This window comes from Pseudorca crassidens, chromosome 19, assembly GCF_039906515.1.
Source record: "Pseudorca crassidens isolate mPseCra1 chromosome 19, mPseCra1.hap1, whole genome shotgun sequence".
Classification (NCBI taxonomy): Eukaryota; Metazoa; Chordata; class Mammalia; order Artiodactyla; family Delphinidae; genus Pseudorca; species Pseudorca crassidens.
In genome coordinates, this window is record NC_090314.1 from 41214717 (window position 1) to 41233735 (window position 19019).

At 46.0% G+C, this 19019-nt stretch overlaps 1 protein-coding gene across 3 annotated transcripts in view; it reads right to left on the minus strand.

The window, feature by feature from the left end:
• IGF2BP1 (insulin like growth factor 2 mRNA binding protein 1) overlaps window positions 1-19019 on the minus strand; it is a 38190-nt gene that overhangs the window by 17472 nt on the left and 1699 nt on the right. The window lies entirely within an intron of this gene.

The window sequence follows — 19019 nt, forward strand, 5'->3', positions numbered from 1 at the left end:
TAACCACGGCTCCACTTTACAGACTGGGGTCCTGAGATTGAGGGCTTGAGTATCTGCCAAGTCACACAGGTTCTAAGAGCCAGAGCCAGTATTTGAACCCAAAGACTGTCTGGTTCCAGGCTCTTTGCACAGTCCCCTGAGCTGCCTTGACAATGGCAGAAAGGAAACAAAAGCCTTCGCCAAAATATATTCAGGTTTTCGCTTGAGAACGAGTTTAAAATACTCAGAGTTCACACAACAGAGTGAAGAGCGGGCCTGCTGAGTGGGTGCTGCTCTCCAATAAGTCGAAACATCCCACCTATAACTCCTTAAGACGCATACTTCCATTGTTAGTGGAAAAGTGATTCTGTGCTTATTGAACACTGACTAGACATTTGATAATACTGTTAATATTTTAAAATCAGGTAATTCCCTGGCAGTCTAGCGGTTAGGACTCTGCGCTCTCATTGACGAGGGCGCAGGTTCAATCCCTGGTCAGGGAACTAAGATCCCACAAGCCGTGCGGCACGGCCAAAAAAATAAAAATAAAATAAAATCATACTGATTTCTAGAAATACATACTGAAATAGTTACAGATAAAATGTCATGTCTAGGACTTGCTTTAAAGTAATTAGGGGGAAAATTAATACAGATTGGATACGATTTGGTCATTTTTAAAGCTAGGTGATGAGTACATGGTGGAATTATTTAATTATCCTTTCCATATTTCAAAGTTTTTTTTTCCATAACAAAAAACTTTAAATAAAAAGATAATTCTGAGAAGATGTGGTACTTATATACAATGGAATATTACTAAGCCATGAAGAGGAATGGAATTGGGTCATTTGTAGAGACGTGGATGGACCTAGAGTGTCATACAGAGTGAAGTCAGAAAGAGAAAAGCAAGTATCGTATATCAACGCATATATGTGGAATCTGGAAAAATGGTATAGATGATCTTATCTGCAAAGCAGAAACAGAGACACAGACGTAGAGAACAAATGTATGGATACCATGGGGGAAAGGGGTGGGGTGGGAGGAACTGGGAGACTGGGATTGACACGTATATATTATTCACACTATGTATAAACTGGACAACTGATGGGAACATACTTTATAGGACCGGGAACTCTACCTAATGCACTGTGGTCGCCTAGGTGGGAGGGAAGTCCAAAAGGGAGGGGATATCTGTGTGTGTGTGGCTGATTCGTTTTGTTGTGCAGTGGAGACTAACACGACATTGTAAAGCAACCATACTCCAGTAAAAATAAATAAATAAAAATAAAAAGATAATTCTAGCTCACCCAATTTTAAAGTCATCACAGATTCAAAATGAATGGGTCTAAGCCAATGAGCTTTTCCTCTTTTATTTTTATTAGCAAGAATCCAGGCCCTGGTGAGGAGCCGGCTGAGGGCAGGGAGAACGGGCCTCAGGTCCAGCGGAGAGCGAAACAGATGCATAGATGGGACACTTTTCAGAAGGGGGGTCCCCATATGACAGAATGCACACCTGGACGGAATGCACCCTGGGAACAGTCTTCAGGTCTTCCGGAGGACAGCTAAAAACTGCCCCAGGGAGTCTTCTTTTTCTAAACCTTTGCAAACCAGCTCCTTCCTCTTTCCACCCCCATTCCCAGAGGGTAGCGTGCTGTCTTGAACATGCTCGTGGGCCTCACCCTGCCCGAGAGGGAAGCGTTCCTTTAAACCAGGGTGGGGCAGACCAGTTGTGAGGACAGAGGCAATAGTAGGTTTTGGAAATCTTTTCAGGCTTGGGGCCTCAACCCCCAGAGGCCACTATCAGAGTCAAACCTGGACTTTCATCTCTCCAGAGAACTAGGATTAAACCAGGATCTCCAGATTAGACCCTTTACCTCCACCCCTCCCCCGGGCCGTGATTCTCTGACTAGCAGTCTGCTTGCTCTAGGGCAAGTTAGGCCTTCAACTCCCTAGACCTCAGTTTCTCTCACATCAGGGACCAAAGGATTAGGATTAGTCCTTTTTACTGGATCTTGTGTCCCCAGACAGAGATCAACCCTGTCCACCTACAGTGATACACTTTCTTCATTAGAGTGATTTCCTGTGCCTTAATGGTCTGCCTAAGTGGTTCTTAACCCCTTTTTTTTTTCCTGGAGACTAGGTTCCCATTAGGAAATAAGATAAAAGCTAAGAACACTCTCCACCAGAAAAATGCAAAATTCACTCCAGCCTGCAGACATCTCCTCAAAAGTGTGGGAAGAAACTAGCCCAAGGCAATTAGAAAGCTAAGCTTGACTGGGGATGGAGTTGGGGTTATTACCTGGCAATTTTAAGAGTGAGCAACTAGGATTTTTCAAACTTGCAGTAACACCATGCTCTTTCCATTCTGATCGGCAGTCAAGAAGGTCACCACCACTTCCCCAAGGTTTCTGGTGTCCAGCTGACGTGGAATCATTCCAGATTTTCTTGCCACCTACTAGGCACTGGGCCTGTGTTGTCCACACTACAGTAGCCATTAGTCTAGTCACGTGTAAACTACTGAGCACTTCAAAGCAGCAACTGAATTTTTTCTTAAAATTAAAATGTTTGTATAATGTAACTTTTTCTTCTGTATATTTTATGAACTCTAAATACAGATCAACTGTTTCCAATGAAAATTTAGCATATGAATTGGGACAGGCTCTAACAGTAAAATAAAATACACACTGGGTTCCTGAGACTTAGTAGCCCCCCCAAAAGTAAACGATCTCATTAATCGTTTATATTGATTCCATATTGAACTAATCTTTTGAATTAACTTTAAAAGTAATTTTGAATTAATCTTCTACATTAATTTCACTTTTTTCTCTTTTAATGTGGCTATTAGAAGATTTACACTTACACACGTGGCTTGCCTCACATTTCTACTGGACAGTGCAAGGCACTACGCTGCAGTACACAGCATGGAGGGATGAAGAAGCCAGGTAAGGCTCCTGCTCTCAGGAGTTTACAGTCCAGCAGGGGACCCCAGTTTGGTTTTTTGTTGTTGTTGTTGTTGTTTTGTGTTGTTCTGTTTGGCCATGTTGCGGGGCTTGCAGGATCTTAGTTACCCGACCAGGGATCGAACCCATGCCCCTTCAGTGCAGGCGAGGAGTCCTAACCACAGGACTGCCAGGGAATTCCCCTCAGTTTGGTTTGGGATGGGAGAAGAGAACAGACAAGCTTAAGTGGGTTGGGGAGGTGGGCTGGCCACAGTACCCTTTCGGAAGTGGGTGATCCTGGGACTTCCCTGGTGGTCCAGTGGTTAAGATTCCATGCTTCCACTGCAGGGGGTGTGGGTTCGATCCCAGGTCGGGGAAGTTCCGGGTGCTACGCAGTGCGGCCAAAGAAAAGAAGTGGGTGATCTTGTTGACTCCTCAACAAGAGTCCCATGCGGCTGACACCGGAGAATAAGCACCGCCCCCCCCCCCAAAGCTGGCTCCCATCCCAGTTTTTTTCCCCCAGCTGGAAATCACACATAAAAGATGTCCTAATGTGCCAACCTCTGCCCTTTCCATAAGATCACCACTGACCTAGTCCTTCCTCCCCACCCTGCCTCCTTATCCCTGTAGAGTAGAGAGGTGGAGAAAAAAATAATTGTCTAGGAAAGCTTCTGAAGGGGGCGGACCTGGCACGCTCCAAGCATGGCAGTAGCTGAGAAAGCGGGCCAGGCTGGGGAGGGGAGGAGGAGCTGGCCCAATGCCCAGGGCTCCGTGCCAGGCTGATCCAGAGGCAGGGCAGCCAGACAGGCAGGCAGTCGGGTGGGTTGACCAGCAAGGTAGGGGCTGGAAAGGAAAACACTGACCTACTGGAAGGTGCAGGACCAAGCAGGGCAGATGCCACCACCAAGGGGTCAAAGTATCGGGGGGAGGAGCTGGAAAGCAGGGACACCACTGGAATGCATCTGTGGTCCCATGAACATGGTCTTTTAAAGGTATGAGGCACACACACACTGTCCCACACGTGCTCCTGAACTAATTCTGAGGATAGGAGGGAAAAGCAAATCTCGGGGAGAAACTCTGGGATGGATGACATTCCCTCTCTGGCAGGCTCTTGTACTGTGTTTAATGTGCTCTTGGCCTACCTGGAGTCAGGGAAGAAGAGGGGGATTCACTAGGCCTCTTACATGACCAAGGACACACACACCCCATGAACCTGGCAATCGGAAGTTCCAATTGAAGAAAATCAGATTCCTACATTGAGGAAATAAGATTCATACACCGAGGTCTGAGAGGGTCTTAAATAGTCACCTTCGTTTCACAGATGGAGAAACTGAGGCTCAGGAAAAGGAAAGAGACTTGGCAACTCTGAGGTAGGACTGGAACTCAGCTGGTTTATGCTGAGCTCTAGTCCTACCTGGTTTATGATGAGCTTATACCAGCCTCCTCCCAGGCTGGTTTATGCTCATCTCACCAAACTTCGCTCCTTTCTCTCTGACAAGAAGTGTTAACACAGCAGAAGTTGTATAGCCCCGATGTCAGCAGCAGGAAAAATGCCCATATCCTGTATGGCTAAGTGCATGCCAACTGGCTTTTACTGCATGCGGCTCCAATTTGGGCACAGGATTTAACTTGCAGAAGAGCTAACTGTACTATAATACGGCTGGATGACTGTCAGAGAGATTTGTTAGCAGGGAAAAAGTGTAGTCACCAAAAATTCTGTCCTGAAAAATTTCACGTTGGTTTGGGATAGGCAGGGCTGCAAAGGTGAGAGGCCGGTGGGAGGCGCCACCCGATGTTGGAAAGCAAGCAGAAGAGGAATAAATCCTTTGCTCAATTCACTCATCTCGGAAATACACCGTTTGACTAGAGAGAGCTCACGGGTTTTTTTCTTGCCCATCTAGGCAGTGCCAGAGGAAGCCAAAACAGAAGCTGAGACAGTGGAGCTCTTTCCAGTCAAATTCCAAGTCGGCCTGGGCCAACTGCCACTCCCTCCCTCCACCGTGCTCTCTCTGCCTAGAACCGTGCTCTTTCACCTGAGGGGCTCCTAGAGCCAGAGCTGGCCTCCTGAGCCCTACACAGTGTGAAGTGCGAGGTGTGATGAAGCCATCAGATTCAACCTAATGCATGGAGACAAACAGGAGAGGTGACCCAGTGTAAGCAGTGCAACCCTGTTGGTGCAGGCAGCGATGGTGTGGATAAGAAATTAACCACTGGGGACACTGCTCACCTGCCTTCTCTGGCTAGCAGTGGGAAGCATTTCCAGGAGCTTCTTCGGGGGGTGGGGGGTGGGGCAGCGGCGCGGGTGTTAATCTGCTCTGACAGAGGGTAAGGTGGAGGGAGCCTAGAAAGACCACTTCCTGCCCCAGCCTCACTAGAGACGTTGGTTTAGCTCACCCCCCAGTGGAGATGTCAGCATCTCTCCAGAAAGCTTAAGAGACAAAAGGTCTGGCACTCTGGGGCCCAGAGACCTGGCTGAGGGTGGAGCTGACACCCGGAGGAAAGCCCTGCGGGGCATGCCTCGGAAATGGAGCAAGGTGGAGAGGCTCTCTCCTCAGGAGGGACCGGCAAGCTTGGAAGCACAGCTCCAGGCTAGGATTTGGAGGCAGAGAAGCAAAGAAAAGGATACTAGACCAGACTCAAGAGAAATCAGTTTTCTGCAACTCACAATTTGCACTGAGAAAGACCCTAGTGGAGTTTGGGTACTTCTTGGAATTGTTAGTGTTCCGGCTAAAGGATGAGAATGCATGTCAGCATACGCTGAAAAATACGAATTCACCCTACTAGTGGAAAAGCGCTCTGGTGTGACCCTCCAACAGGAGGTTTAACAACCTCACCGAAGCCTTGTCTCCTCTCCACGGCTGCCAACACAGACCTGTTGGTGGCCGAAAACTTCAGGAAGCTGCTGTTTGTTTCTTTCCAGCGTGTAGGTCTTCATCAGAATAACTCTGTTCTGACATGGACACCTACCCTGAGTTCTGCCCTCGCTTGTCCGGGAGCAAAATGCCCTGTCTGTAGAGGTCTTTCTCCCCAGCCCCAGACTCTGCCAGGGCGTCACGACAGCACCATTCGAGAGGGTTCTCATCCATCCTGGGGAGAGCAGGGGCAAGGTCTCTAACAGCCCAAGGGACGGCGAACACGGCCTTTCAGGAGGCCGGCGGAAAGCAGGCGCGGGCAGGGCAATTGAGAAAGAGGTGCCGGGGAAGGGCGGCAGCAGCTGAGAGTGGGGGAGGGCTGGCAGCAGCTGGGGGGAGGAGGGGAGTCCTCATGAACGGGCAATTGAGAAGGGCCGAGCAGCTGAGCGGCCGGGCTGGCGTCGCCGGGCCTGTGCCCCACGTGGGCCGGCCCCTTCCCCCAGCCCCTCTCACCTCACCCAGGGGAAGCTGAACGCTCGGCCCCGCACCCCGGCCGCTGGGTGGGCCGAGTCGGCAGAGCACAAGGAGGGGGACAGAGGATGTCCCCGGGGGCCCCCTCTCCTGCGGGGCCCGGCGGTCTAGAACGTTCTGCCGCCAGAACCCCCTCGGCGTCCCGACTCTCCCCAGCCCGTCCCACCCGGCCCAGGGGGCCCTGGGCTACGCGCGCAGGGCCCGGAGGGGGAGGGGACACGCGCCGGGGGCTGCCGGGTGGGGGTGGGGACCAGGACTTTGCCCTTTGTCTCTCTCTCTCCAGAGCCACCGGCCGAAACCCGACCCCATCAGTGAGCCAGGCAGCCAGCGAGGGGCAGGCTCCCCCTCCGGGGTCCTTTAGTAAATCCAGACCCGACCTCCCCGTGGTCAGGGCTGACTGAGGTGGTCCTGTGGGGGAGGGGGCTTCCCGCCTGCGAACAGGCCTGCAAGCATTTAAGTGGGAACCGGCTGGGGGCAGGGGGCTGGGAGGGGGCTGGAAATGGGGCCGCAGAAGCAGAAGGGGAGAAAATGGCCCGGGAGGCGGCATTCCTTGGAGACCTCGGCTGGGCTGTGGGAGGAGGCAGGACCCGGGCGGGAGGCCTCCCACTGAGAAGGCAGGAACTGAGGCCTGGGAGTGGGGTGGGCTGGGGGCGCGGAACCAAGACGCCTTCCGGGCCTCGAAAAAAAGACCCTCCTCTCCCAGGGCGTTCTGGGAGCCGCTACAGAAAATTTATAATCGAAGAGTCACACCTCCATGCAGAGTAGGGCATTTGTCTGGGGATGCGAATGACCTTCTTTTGTCTGCCCTCTTGGGGTGTCATCAATTACTGATAGTCTTATTAATAACTCACGTTTACACAGTACTTTAAGGTTTACAATCCACACTCTCCTATGAGCCTAGAACACAGGTTGATTTGAGCCTCTAAACCACAGAAGGTTGAGAATATTTTTATTTCCATTCTGCAATTCAAAAAGAAGCTCAGAGAGGTTAAGTGCCTAGTCCCAAGGTGACACTAGCCAGCCACTGTCACCACACCATGAAGCCGGCTCCTGCTCCTCAGGGAAAGGTAACTGGGTTCTCGCTCCTCAAAAGCATGTATGAGCTATGAATTATGATTCTGCAGGCTTGTAACAAAGGTCAACTCTTTGTCCCTTCCTGCTAGGAGGAGGGGGGATGGGAGGGGAAGCCACTCGATCCCTGCGCCCTTCCCCCCAACCTCTCATTTTCCCCAGGTTTGAACCCAAACAAAAGGAAAGGGGAAGGGAAAAAAAAAAAATTAGCCCAAAGCGCCAGCCCTGGCACCTAGAGGAATGCCAAAGGATGGAAGCTCTTAGAACTCAAAATAGCTACCAGCTTTTTTTTGCGGGGTTCATGGAGATGGGGAGGCTTCATATGAGGACACGAGGCCCAGGAAGATACTGACCCCAGATCCCACAGTGTGCACACATCTGGCAGAAGGGCAAACAGGTTGACGCCTGAATCCTAAACCACTCAAGTCCTTCTCCACTTCATTCAGCCCCCTTTCCGTGGTTTTTCACTAAAAGCAGAATTCCCATCTCCCATGATAGCTGCCCAGACAAGGGGAGAATGTTCTTAGTTTTCTTCAACCATTCAAGATTGCCTGAACATCGCAATGGTGAGAGGAAAAATAATGCAAGACGAGTATGAAACACCTACGGAGGAAGGAGGCTCAGAGCAGGGAGAAGTTAATGTTGGGCATGTTTTTATTTGCTAGCCTTATGCTCTCCCCCGCAAAACATTCAACTTCTCTGAATGTTAGAGGATCAGCTATTCCCACCTTCTAAGAGAGCTCGGCCTTGAAGGCAGAAAGGCCTGGGTTTGAAACCCAGCACCAGTATTCAAGGTATGACCTTGGCTAAGTTACCATAACCACTCAGAGTTCCAGCTTCTTCTTCTGTGGAATGAAGACTAATGCCTGCAGCGTTCTTAGGATTCAATGAAGGAACAGTGCCTAGCTCTGAGTAGATGGATACTCAATAAACGCTCCCTATTATTTTTTAAAGCATTTTTTAAATATTTATTTATTTGTTTTTGGCTGCGTTGGGTCTTTGTTGCTGCACGTGGGCTTTCTCTAGTTGCGGTGCATGAGCTCCTCATTGCGGTGGCTTCTCCTGTTGCAGAGCACGAACTCTAGGTGAGAGGGCTTCAGTAGTTGCCGCACGTGGGCTCAGTAGTTGTGAATCGCGGGCTCTAGAGCGCAGGCTCAGTAGTTGTGGCCCACAGGCCTAGCTGCTCCACGGCATGTGGGATCTTCCCGGACCAGGGCTCGAACCCGTGTCCCCTGCACTGGCAGGCGGATTCTTAACCACTGCTCCACCAGGGAAGCCCTGTGCTCCCTATTATGGCAGAAGGAACTCGTCTTTTGACCCACAGCACGTCACACAGAGCTCTAGAGAAAAGAAGATGCTCAATAAGGGAAATTATGGACATCTGCCATACTTACCTGGGGGCCTCTCCCCACTAGGATGCCATCCCTCTCTTCCAGAAGAGTGGTCTTCCCACAAACATCTCCCTGCCTGTCCACAGTGCTCTCCTGAATCCACTCCTATTTTTTCTGCCTGTCCTCCAAAAACACAGCTTAAGCTCACTCAAAGCCTACCTCCTGTTAGTTCCTGAGGTTGTGTGCCTCTCATTGCAGTCTCTTAGCCTCTGCTGTCCCACAGCTTTTCCTGGATCTAAAGTGAAAACACTGGAGGGCAAGAATTTTATCTTGCACCTCTTTTGTGCAGCTCCTCCTCCCTATGTCTCCCTTCCCTGCCCTGAAAGAGACCCAATAATGCTAAATAAAAACCCAATAAATAATCAAATGTTTAATTCAGGAGAGGGGTCAGGCAAAGACCCCCATTTTATACAGAATGAGGAGGTGGCCACCATGTAAGAAACAAAATTGGTGATCTTTAAATATGGCCAGAGGGAGGCGGGAATGGGGTGTTACTGTTTACTGGGTACAGTTTCAATCTTGCAAGATGAAAAGAGTTCTAGAGACGAACGGAGAGGATGGTTGCACACCACTGTGAATGTTCTTAATACACCCGACCTGTACACTTAAAAATGGTAAATTTTATGTTATGTGTATTTTACTATGTAAAATTATTTTAATTATTTCATATTAATTTTAATTTTTAATATAAAAATTTAATTTTAAATTTAGGTGGGTTATTTTTTGGCTGTGACATTCAGCTTAGCAAAATAAAGAATAAAAAAAGAAAAAAGGATAGAGGTGGAAACCTAAAAGCTCCTGGAGAAAAATGATCTGATAAATTGTATTTCTTTGCCATCTCCACTGTAAAGACCAAGGTCTTTTGTTTGTTCTTCATTATATTTCTATAACCTGGCAGAGGGCATGTCAGTAGCAGACTCTGGGGCTTCTCTGGTGGCACAGTGGTTAAGAATCCGCCTGCCAATACAGGGGACACAGGTTCGAGCCCTGGTCAGGGAAGATCCCACATGCCGCGGAGCAACTAAGCCCGTGCGCCACAACTACTGAGCCCACGTGCCACAAGTACTGAAGCCCTTGCGCCTAGAGCCCGTGCTCCGCAAAAAGAGAGCCCACCGCAATGAGAAGCCCGGGCACCACAACAAAGAGTAGTCCCCACTCGCTGCAACTAGAGAAAGCCCGCCCGCAGCAACAAAGACCCAACACAGCCAAAAATAAATAAATAAATACATTTATTAAAAATAAATAAATAGTAGACTCTGAATAGATAAAAATAAGTGGGTGCACGCATACATGTGTGAATGAATGCATGATCAGAAGTACCAAGCTTTGGAGCAATATGCAAGCTATCAAATGTCTATACCATGTTAAATATTTTCTTGCATGATTTAGTTGTAAATATATATTTTTAAAATTAACACCCCACTCCATCTCCAAAACATGGCTAATGACTGACTGGCAAGAGCCCCACACACCCAGGCTAAAGTGGCTGACCATGTGATGTTCTGAAGAGGAGAACAAAGGAACTCAGGCCTAGACAGGCATCATTCCTCTTCTAGTTAGAAGTGTAGGGAATTCCCTGGCGGTCCAGTGGTTAGAACTCTGCACTTCCAATGCAAGGGGCAGGGGTTCGATCCCTGGTCGGGGAACTAAGCTCCCCCATGCTGTAAGGCATGCCCCCCACCCCCGCAAAAAAAAGTTTAAAGGAAACTACTCAAGATGGTCAGGGGCAAGGGTGGGAAAGTGAAAGAAAGATGATCCGAGAGATCTGTGAGGTTATGAGGTTCGTGAAGATCATTTTATTCCACCTCTTGCCTCCCACAGCTTATTCTGGACAGATACCACTCCACTCTATTCTAAAAAGTCAGCAGAAGCGGCTTTGAATCAAATGGTAATAAACGTTGGGAGGAAACCTCTCTATATAAAATAACTTCAGTCAGCTAGATTTTCCCTTCTACATTAAATAAAAGGTTGCTGGAGTGGATACTCTAGAAAAGTGAAGAGACTGTTCTTCTTAACCCTGCCGTCTCCGCAGCCAACATCCTATTTACATCTCATCCTCGCTCAGAACACACTGGCTGCAGCCACCAACAGCCACGTCTGTGAAGGATCATCTTTGCCCTTTAATTTAGGGTTCTGTCTCCAAATCCTGCCAAAGCAACTGCTCTCTATTACAGTTGGACTTCTCCTCCCAAGCAACTCAGAGACCTGGAGGAGGAAGTGGCATAAATACGTCTAACTCTGAATAGATAGCCTCACCAAGCTTACTCCACCCAACAGCCCCACTCCAGTTCCTCTCTCCCCCCATTTTCTCCTCCTCAGAGTACCTGATGGAAAGGTGACAAGCCCCAAGCAATCCCAAATGCCACTCCAGAAAAGAGGCAACACACATCATTCCGCATAAACTAATTGTAAAACCCTTTATAGTAACTGAATAAAGTCACAAGCCTGTTAAATGGCCTAAAACCACATCCGGATTGGAAGCCCTTCTCCCCACCCCACTAAGAGAAGATTCAACCTTCATTCCCTGGACTGAGATGTGGAAAGGGGCTATATGTCTGTGGGTTTGTGAGTTTGTACCTTTGGGGCAGGGAGGGCTGAAAAAAGCAAGTGGACATCAAAGTGGGTCCTGAGCACCCCTTTGGGGACTGTTTCCAGACCAGGTAGAGAAACTGAGACCACTGTGGCTTTGCTATCTAAGAGGCACGGGAAGGGGAGCCATGGCAGTCACTTCCTCCGCATCCAAGGGTCCCCAACTCCTGAATGCCTACTTTGTTAGCTTAAGCAAGAAGGGAACTTCAAGACAAACATGCCCATCTCCTACCAGATAGGGGAAGCTGCCCATTTCTTCTTCCTCAGACCCCCAAAAGGACTTACACAGTCCCCTTCATCCTGAATTCTTACAACACCTCATCTGCAGAATTAGGATAGTTCTCCTCTCATCAAAGTCCTACCCTACATGCACTTTTGACAGGAGCACCAAAAGTGTGAAATTTCAGCGAGGAACCTGGCCCAGGTTGAGGGCATCAACGTTGCAATGTATGCTCCATTCTCCTAAGAGGATGGTTAAGAGACAGTGGTAAGGGGCTCTTGAGGGTTGCCCTGATGAGCTTCACCTCCTTCTCCCAAAAGGTGGCCTTTCCTTTCAGCACACAGGTGATCAAAAGCATCCTGCACACCAATCCCCCTCAATATGCCTATCCATCATCGTTCCACATAAACTACACGCCATATTCACAGAAGTGTACCTGAACACCGTACCTGTTGCCTTAGATATATGGCCAAGCTGTTACACACAGTCCAAAGACAGGAGGCACAGGTCCACATGGGAAACAAATAATAGCTAATGTGTAATAGCACCAGCTTACAGTTAAGGCAATGACGGCTCAAGGAGGTTAAGTAACTTTTCCAGTTTCCCGGTCATTGCCTGACTCCAAAACTCTTGTTTTTGAGCACTGAGCTCTCCTGGAGAGACCTTTCCTCCACACTCCTGTAGGACTGAGTGAGGGACCTAGGGTAGGTCATGAGACTCTGACCTAATAATAGAGCTTCCTCCCTCCTTGAGCCTCAAGAATTCTGAAAATGATTCCTGTCCTCCCTGCTCCTGTTGCCAAAGAACTCAGACTCCACAAACAACCTTTACACAAGACAATTTTTTTAAAAATTTCTAAATTCTCCGATTTCTCCTCTTAAAGATTCTAACTATATCCAATCAACTAAACTATGCAATCACACCTCACTTAGACTTAACATTTTCCATTTCAGGTGGCCAAAACATCTGGATGAAGGACTAATTTTTTAACTGAAACTAACGCAAAATGAATAAAAATTGAAGCCTTCCTTAACCCACTTTTCCTAAGGAAACGGTGAAAGAACTGACTGGAATCCACAAAACAGATACATTGGAGAGGGAAAGAGAAAATGAAGAGAGATCCTCCACTTCTCCTGTCTCCACAACCTTCCCCCTAAACTATGGCCAAAATTCCCACCCATCCTGATGGGTCACTTATACGCCTTTAGCCACCAAAATGCCACTTGTCTAATAATCAGACTTGTCCTAGGGGTGTTGAAAATATCTGGACAATCCAGTCAAAAATTCTTTTACTCATCCAGCTTCTTGCTCTGTATTTCATACAAAAGCAGTTTACTGGTGGGCTCGCCATGCTCTCTGCTCTCTGCCACACGACCAGAACATCAAATCCTGGAAGCCTGGACTTCTGCACTAGGACTGCATTTCTGGTGGTGTTTGTTCTGTATACAGTTACATTTCAGTGTTTCGCAATCAGGTTTTCTCCAACTATATTAAAATGATGAGGTCCAGACCTACTTTTCTCCTGTGATTTACCCATTATCAACACACGTTTGATTTCAGCAGTCTGCGTTTAGGGTGAAAGCTTGTTCCAGCCTGTTGTTCCTTCATTCCATGACTATCTATTGCAAACCTACTGGCTGCGAAGGAGAAGCAGGTCTTACAAAGCTGGCTCTGCTTGTTCAATACTAGGATGACCCCTTGGACCCACTAAAAAGTACAGAGCCCCCTTTGAACAAACTCAAGTTCTTCTACTAGAATGCAGTTAACAAACTGGGGACTGGACATCTCCCTGCTGGCGATGCGCCCTTGAAACGGTTTGTGTTGTCACAGGCACTCTCCTGGTTGATCATTTTCTAGCTAAATCAAACTTTTATCAATAACCAAAAAAGCATACATTTTGATTCCACGTTTTTTGAGGAGAGACCTTTTCTTATTTGTTTTGACAGACATTTAAAAAGGTGTGGACTGGGCCCAGGTGGAAATGGTATTATGCAAATTTGACATTAACATGGAGTCAAACACTGACTGAGACCCTGAGAAAGATCTTCAAAGCCTCACCAGTGGCCAAATGGAAGACCTGTTGTCAATCTTTTACAACATAAATAAAACCCATCATAGAACCTCTGGTTACTATTACTCCCTTTGTTATTGTTTCAGTCAGCCTTTGGAACATGGGGACACACAGTCTATCTACTGAAGATTACAGATTATGCGACGCTGTTAACTCTCCAAGGTTCTATGCCCCATGGCCAAGGGGCCTCAGCTCCTGGGAGAGGGCAACAGTTAACATGGACTTCCATTTTCTCTCCACCTCTCCATCCTCTTACTTTCCCCTGACCTGCTCTTTTCCTCCCTCCCCTGACTCTTCACTCCACAATCACCCTCCAGCCTTTAGCTTTTGCCTTAGAATGTAAAGGGCTTGAGACAGCGCGGGCGCTGGAAGGTCTGCACCGCGGGGCCTGGGACCTCTCCCAGTGGGGAAGGCTGGGGAAGCCGCGGCGAGGTTTGGGATCTGGGGGCTCCCAGGACGAAGGCGAGGCTGTGGGCCGGCGCGCCGCAGCCAGGGGTCTCGGGACCCTGGGAAAGGAAGCCCTCGTCGGAGACCCAGGCCTGCGGATGTTCCCGGGTAGGGGCTGGTTCAAAGGCAGGCGAGGGCCCCTGCGCGGAGCGGGCAGAGATTGCGAGGCCGGGGCTGGGCTTGGTCTGCGGCGGGCGGGGAAGGGCAGCGGGGCCGGCGCGGGCTCTCCAGGAAGCGCCTCCAGCGCCGCCGCGACTTTCTCTGTTTTTTGAAAAAGCGAAGGGAAGGCAGGCAACTCCGAAAGCAAAAATCGCCTTGCCCTGGTCTGAATCTACCACCCGTCTTCCAAACCTGGTGTCTGCGACCCCCTCCTCCCGTGGGTCGCTGTGCGCCTCTAGCCGCTCCTCTTTAAAAGGGAAGCGGGCAATCCACCCCAACCCCCATCTCCCTCCCTCTCCCTCTCCCTCTCTCTCCTCTCTCTCTCTCTCTCTCTCTGTCTCTCTCCCTCTCTCTCTCTCTCTCTCTCCCTCTCTCTCCCTCTCTCTCCCTCTCTCTTTTTTTCTCCCCGTCTGGAATTTCCAACCCAGGACTAACTCGTCTGATTTTTCCAGTCTCCCCTGCTGCTTTTTTCCTCCTCCTCTTTTCTCTCCCAAACACTCCCATCCCAAAATCTAAGCTGCACTTTCTGGAAGGCATTAGCCACATTTTAAGAATCTTTTAAGAGGATGGGGAGCGAACAAGACTGAATTTAAATTCTAACAGCTGGCAAAATGTCTGTTCTTCAAACGCCTTTGCTTCATACATTTATTCTAATAACAACATCACCAACACTACCACCCCCCCCACACACACGAAAACCAACACAGGTACAACCAATACATATCTCTTCAACACAAAAACCCTTAGACTTCCACAAATAGCACTTAGGTCTCCCTCTTTTCACTTAACTAAAATTTTAATGTTTTAAAATTTTATACTCACTAGCCAATCTCAATGGTATCTTTGTCAACTGGCTGTTACACATTATAGAATAAATAAGCTCAAAAAATAAGCCTTAAAAGTACCCAAACACATAAAATATGGTTCAAATAACATATATTAAGGTAATTTAAAAAGATTAGAAGCTCTGGACCTTTGAATCAAGATTCTTCCAATGGGAATGTCATGTATTTTGTCTCTAAAACATAATTACAAGAAAGAATGTTTTGCTCTTGTTCCAGCAAAATCTATGCCATTAAAACTTTACATTTGAAACAGCTAACTATACTTTGAATAAATTAGTGATGGGAATTACAATTCTTCCCCCTCTTTACTCAAAAGTTCTCCATCTGGGAAACCACTGGAGTAAAATTTCATCTTTCTACTTTGGGTTAGAAAATAAAGTGTTCTGGAAACCTACAACTCTTCCAAAGGATAATCATATACCACTGTCTTTAGGAAAGTCACCTTGAAATACTGAGCACTAAATAACAAGTTAAAGATTTCTCTACCAGTGAAAAAAACTTAATTTATGAATTTGTAAACATTTATTTTCTAGGTGAAAATTAAAATGGGTAAAGTGAACTGATTTCCACCTTTCCTCCAAAGAACGCAGAAAAATTAAGAATCAACTTATTTAAAACTCAAAAACTTGATATTAGTAAGAAAACCTTTTTACTAAAAGTGTCACAAACCGTTTCTACTTTAAACTTACTAGTTGATTATCTGGTCAGACGTATCTTTCAACCATAACCACTAAGGCAAAAGTGCCTGCAAGTACTCCCACCCTAGTACTTGTCCTTCTTTACAGTTGTTTTTTAAAGACATTCCCTTGTTTCTTAACAACCCCCATAATTAATTTTCAGCCCATAAGAACAATTTTCCTTAAAGGCAAACCCATTTCTGAAGGCAAAATTTTTGTCTGTTTTGAAAACATTTAGTGATCCAATTATTTCTTCAGAGTCTCCGCAAATCACTTAAAAATATTTTTGCCACTTACGAGACATCCCTTTGCAGAGATTTTTAAAGCAACTAACTTCAGAAAATTAAACCATAAAATCAGAATTAAGTTTGAATACTTCTCTTCTGAGAGTTCTCACACTTATAGGGCTAGGAGACCAATTTTTGTGTGCTTTTTGATATTTAGAAATTTAAGGGAAAGTGTTATTAGCCCACCTCATTTTAAGTCAGAGAAAACAACCATTAATCTGCCTAAGGAAATCAAAGTCTTTAACTTGAACACATTTCACCTAGAGAAATGCAGTACATCTCTTCACTACTTTTCTTAACAGCAACAACTTTTATTTTGATGACACCAGTGGACAGGAGGTATGCTATCTTTAGGCCACATTCCTCTAGAAAAAGGCACACACAGTGGCAAATGAAACAAAAATTTAATTCCCTTTTAAGGAATTTTCTCCCCAAATACCCAAGCCTCACTAACATGATACCCCTCTACCTTAACTACTCAAGTGTCTTAAAAACAAACAAACAAAAAAAACATACAAATCCTTTTCACAACTGTCTTTAAAATGCTTTTGGTTTTCCTCCTTTGTCCTAATATTTGACAGTGAATATATACAAATTCTCAACAATAAGCTGAAACTCTTGACCAAAATTCCAACACTGACTAAGAGGGTATTTGGGAAGGTCATCTCAGAGAAATTTAACGCCACCCATTTTAAAAATTCAACTTAATGTTTTCAGTTTTTCAACTTAAAGTTCAGTCTCTTGAGTTCTTAAAAAGGAATAAATTATATTTAGCAAATAGATACAAGGCTAAAACAAAATATATTAATAATTCAAAATCAGTTAGAGTTAACTGCTAAAAAATATTTTATCATTTTGATAACCCCCCTCTTAAAAAAAAAAAAAGAGGAACATTTAGGTTGCCAGGTTTTTATGAATCTCTTAGAAATGTTTAAAAAGTCATAATTCATTTGGAACTGAGTACATCAAGAAGATGTACTATTTTAAACAGTAAAAACAATATATATATACACAAAATATATATATATATATATGCACCATTGTTCATTTTGCTTAAAATATATTAGTCATAATTAATTAACTAGTTCCTGTTCTATACATCATGAGACTGAAAACGCCAGGAACAAACCAACTGAAGAAATACTTTCAGACAGACTAAAAACACACACAACATGCTTCCTCAAAGAACACAAAATGATAGAGAGCAAACTGACTTCATGAAAACAAACTTTCTTTTTTTAAATCCTAAAACTTCAAAAATTGATTCATTCTAGAAAAATGAAATGCCTTACCACCACTCAGAAAAAAAAAAAAACACAACTGACTCAATGTTTGTGCTCAAAAATTATTTCAGGAAGGGGGGGAGGATACACAAAAGATTGAATATGGGTGTGGAAGGGAAGATTCTGTACCCACTCCTCACAAACCCACCCCTTCCCAACTCAAAGGAGCCCTCAGTAATACATTTTGGAGGGAACAAGAAGGAGCCTAAAAATGGCTTTAAAGCGAGCAGATGGCTTAGGGGAAAAGATCCATAAACACTGTGCACCATGAAAATTAAAATATAAATGTTTTGCGTTCCATTTCATCACATTTTGCTATTTTCTTGCTTATCACTTTATTCCCTTTAAAATTTAAACCATCCTTTAGAGCAAAAGAAAAAAATTCCATATATTTCAGAATTCCACTTATTCTGGTTATTGTCCATCAACATGTTTCAAACACTTAGCTTTCAGGTCAAATATCCACTATCTTCTCAGTAGATCTACTGATGTCAGTGTACATAGCTCTCTCATTCCCATCTCCAGGAAATGCTTCCAAATAATAAATAAGACTTTTTTTCTTTCTTCCGATTTTATTGTCTCTTTACTCCTAACTCTTAATTGCCTTTCCAATAACAAAGTATTTCAAGCACTTGAGGTTACATCACAAGCTCTATAAACATAGTTACAAGCCATATTGATCATCTATAGAAACAATAGTTCCAAGTTACTTAAGTATCTCAAGCTAAACCACGGAACAGATTTTTCTCACATTAAACTTTCTAGACTCTCTTAACTGCCTTCAGAAAAACACAGCCACCCACCTCCACCTTCCCACCCAGAAAAGGCCAGGAACTATTCTAAAATGTAGCAAGTTTCCAGTTGAAATGAGGGGAGAAAGCGAGGAGAAGATCAAAGACTTACTGGGGGCTGCAACATGAGAGAAAACTCTGCACTGTCATCATGTTTAAAGTCAGGTCTGAGAAAGCAGAAAGACTGCCCTTATACTTCCCAGCCAGAGTTCAATGAAAGATCTGAACCATGAATCAGCTTTGGGGATAACATGATAAGAGTTACCCCCTTTGCTGAAGTGAGGATAGGAAGGTATTGGAACACACTCTCTCTTTCTCTCCCTCTCTCTCTCCCTCTCTCCCTCTCCCTCTCCCTCTCTCTCTCTCTCTCTCTCTCTCTCTCTCTCTCACACACACACACACACACACACACACACACACACACAATTCATCCAGGGAGTTCTAGACCCTCCAAAGAGCCCCAGCTCACAGCCTGAACACAAAGCTCTCACCCCAGATGGTCGGTCCCCTTGCAACAATGGACTGAAGGAGTGGGGGTGGGGGGCTCAGAAAGGATAGTACAGCCAAAGCATATTTGCAAAATCCAGTTGGGAGGGGAGGATGTGTGATGGGAGGGACTAGAGATAGGTGTCTGTGAAAAAATAATGTCTTTGCCTGTTGCAGAAATATAAATAAAGCACAGAATTCTTTGGGTGGCAGGAATTCATTCCACTTCCCCTAGGGAGTCAAAGGGGACCCCCTCCCAATCCACTTAAGAATTATGGTGAGGGAAGGGGGGGAAAAACAGTCCTGCTAGAAACTTGCTGAATGTCCATGAGTCTCAACTCTCTAAAGATTTTTAGCTTCCCCACAAAAATGGTCCCACACACCATGAACAAACTCCACAAGGT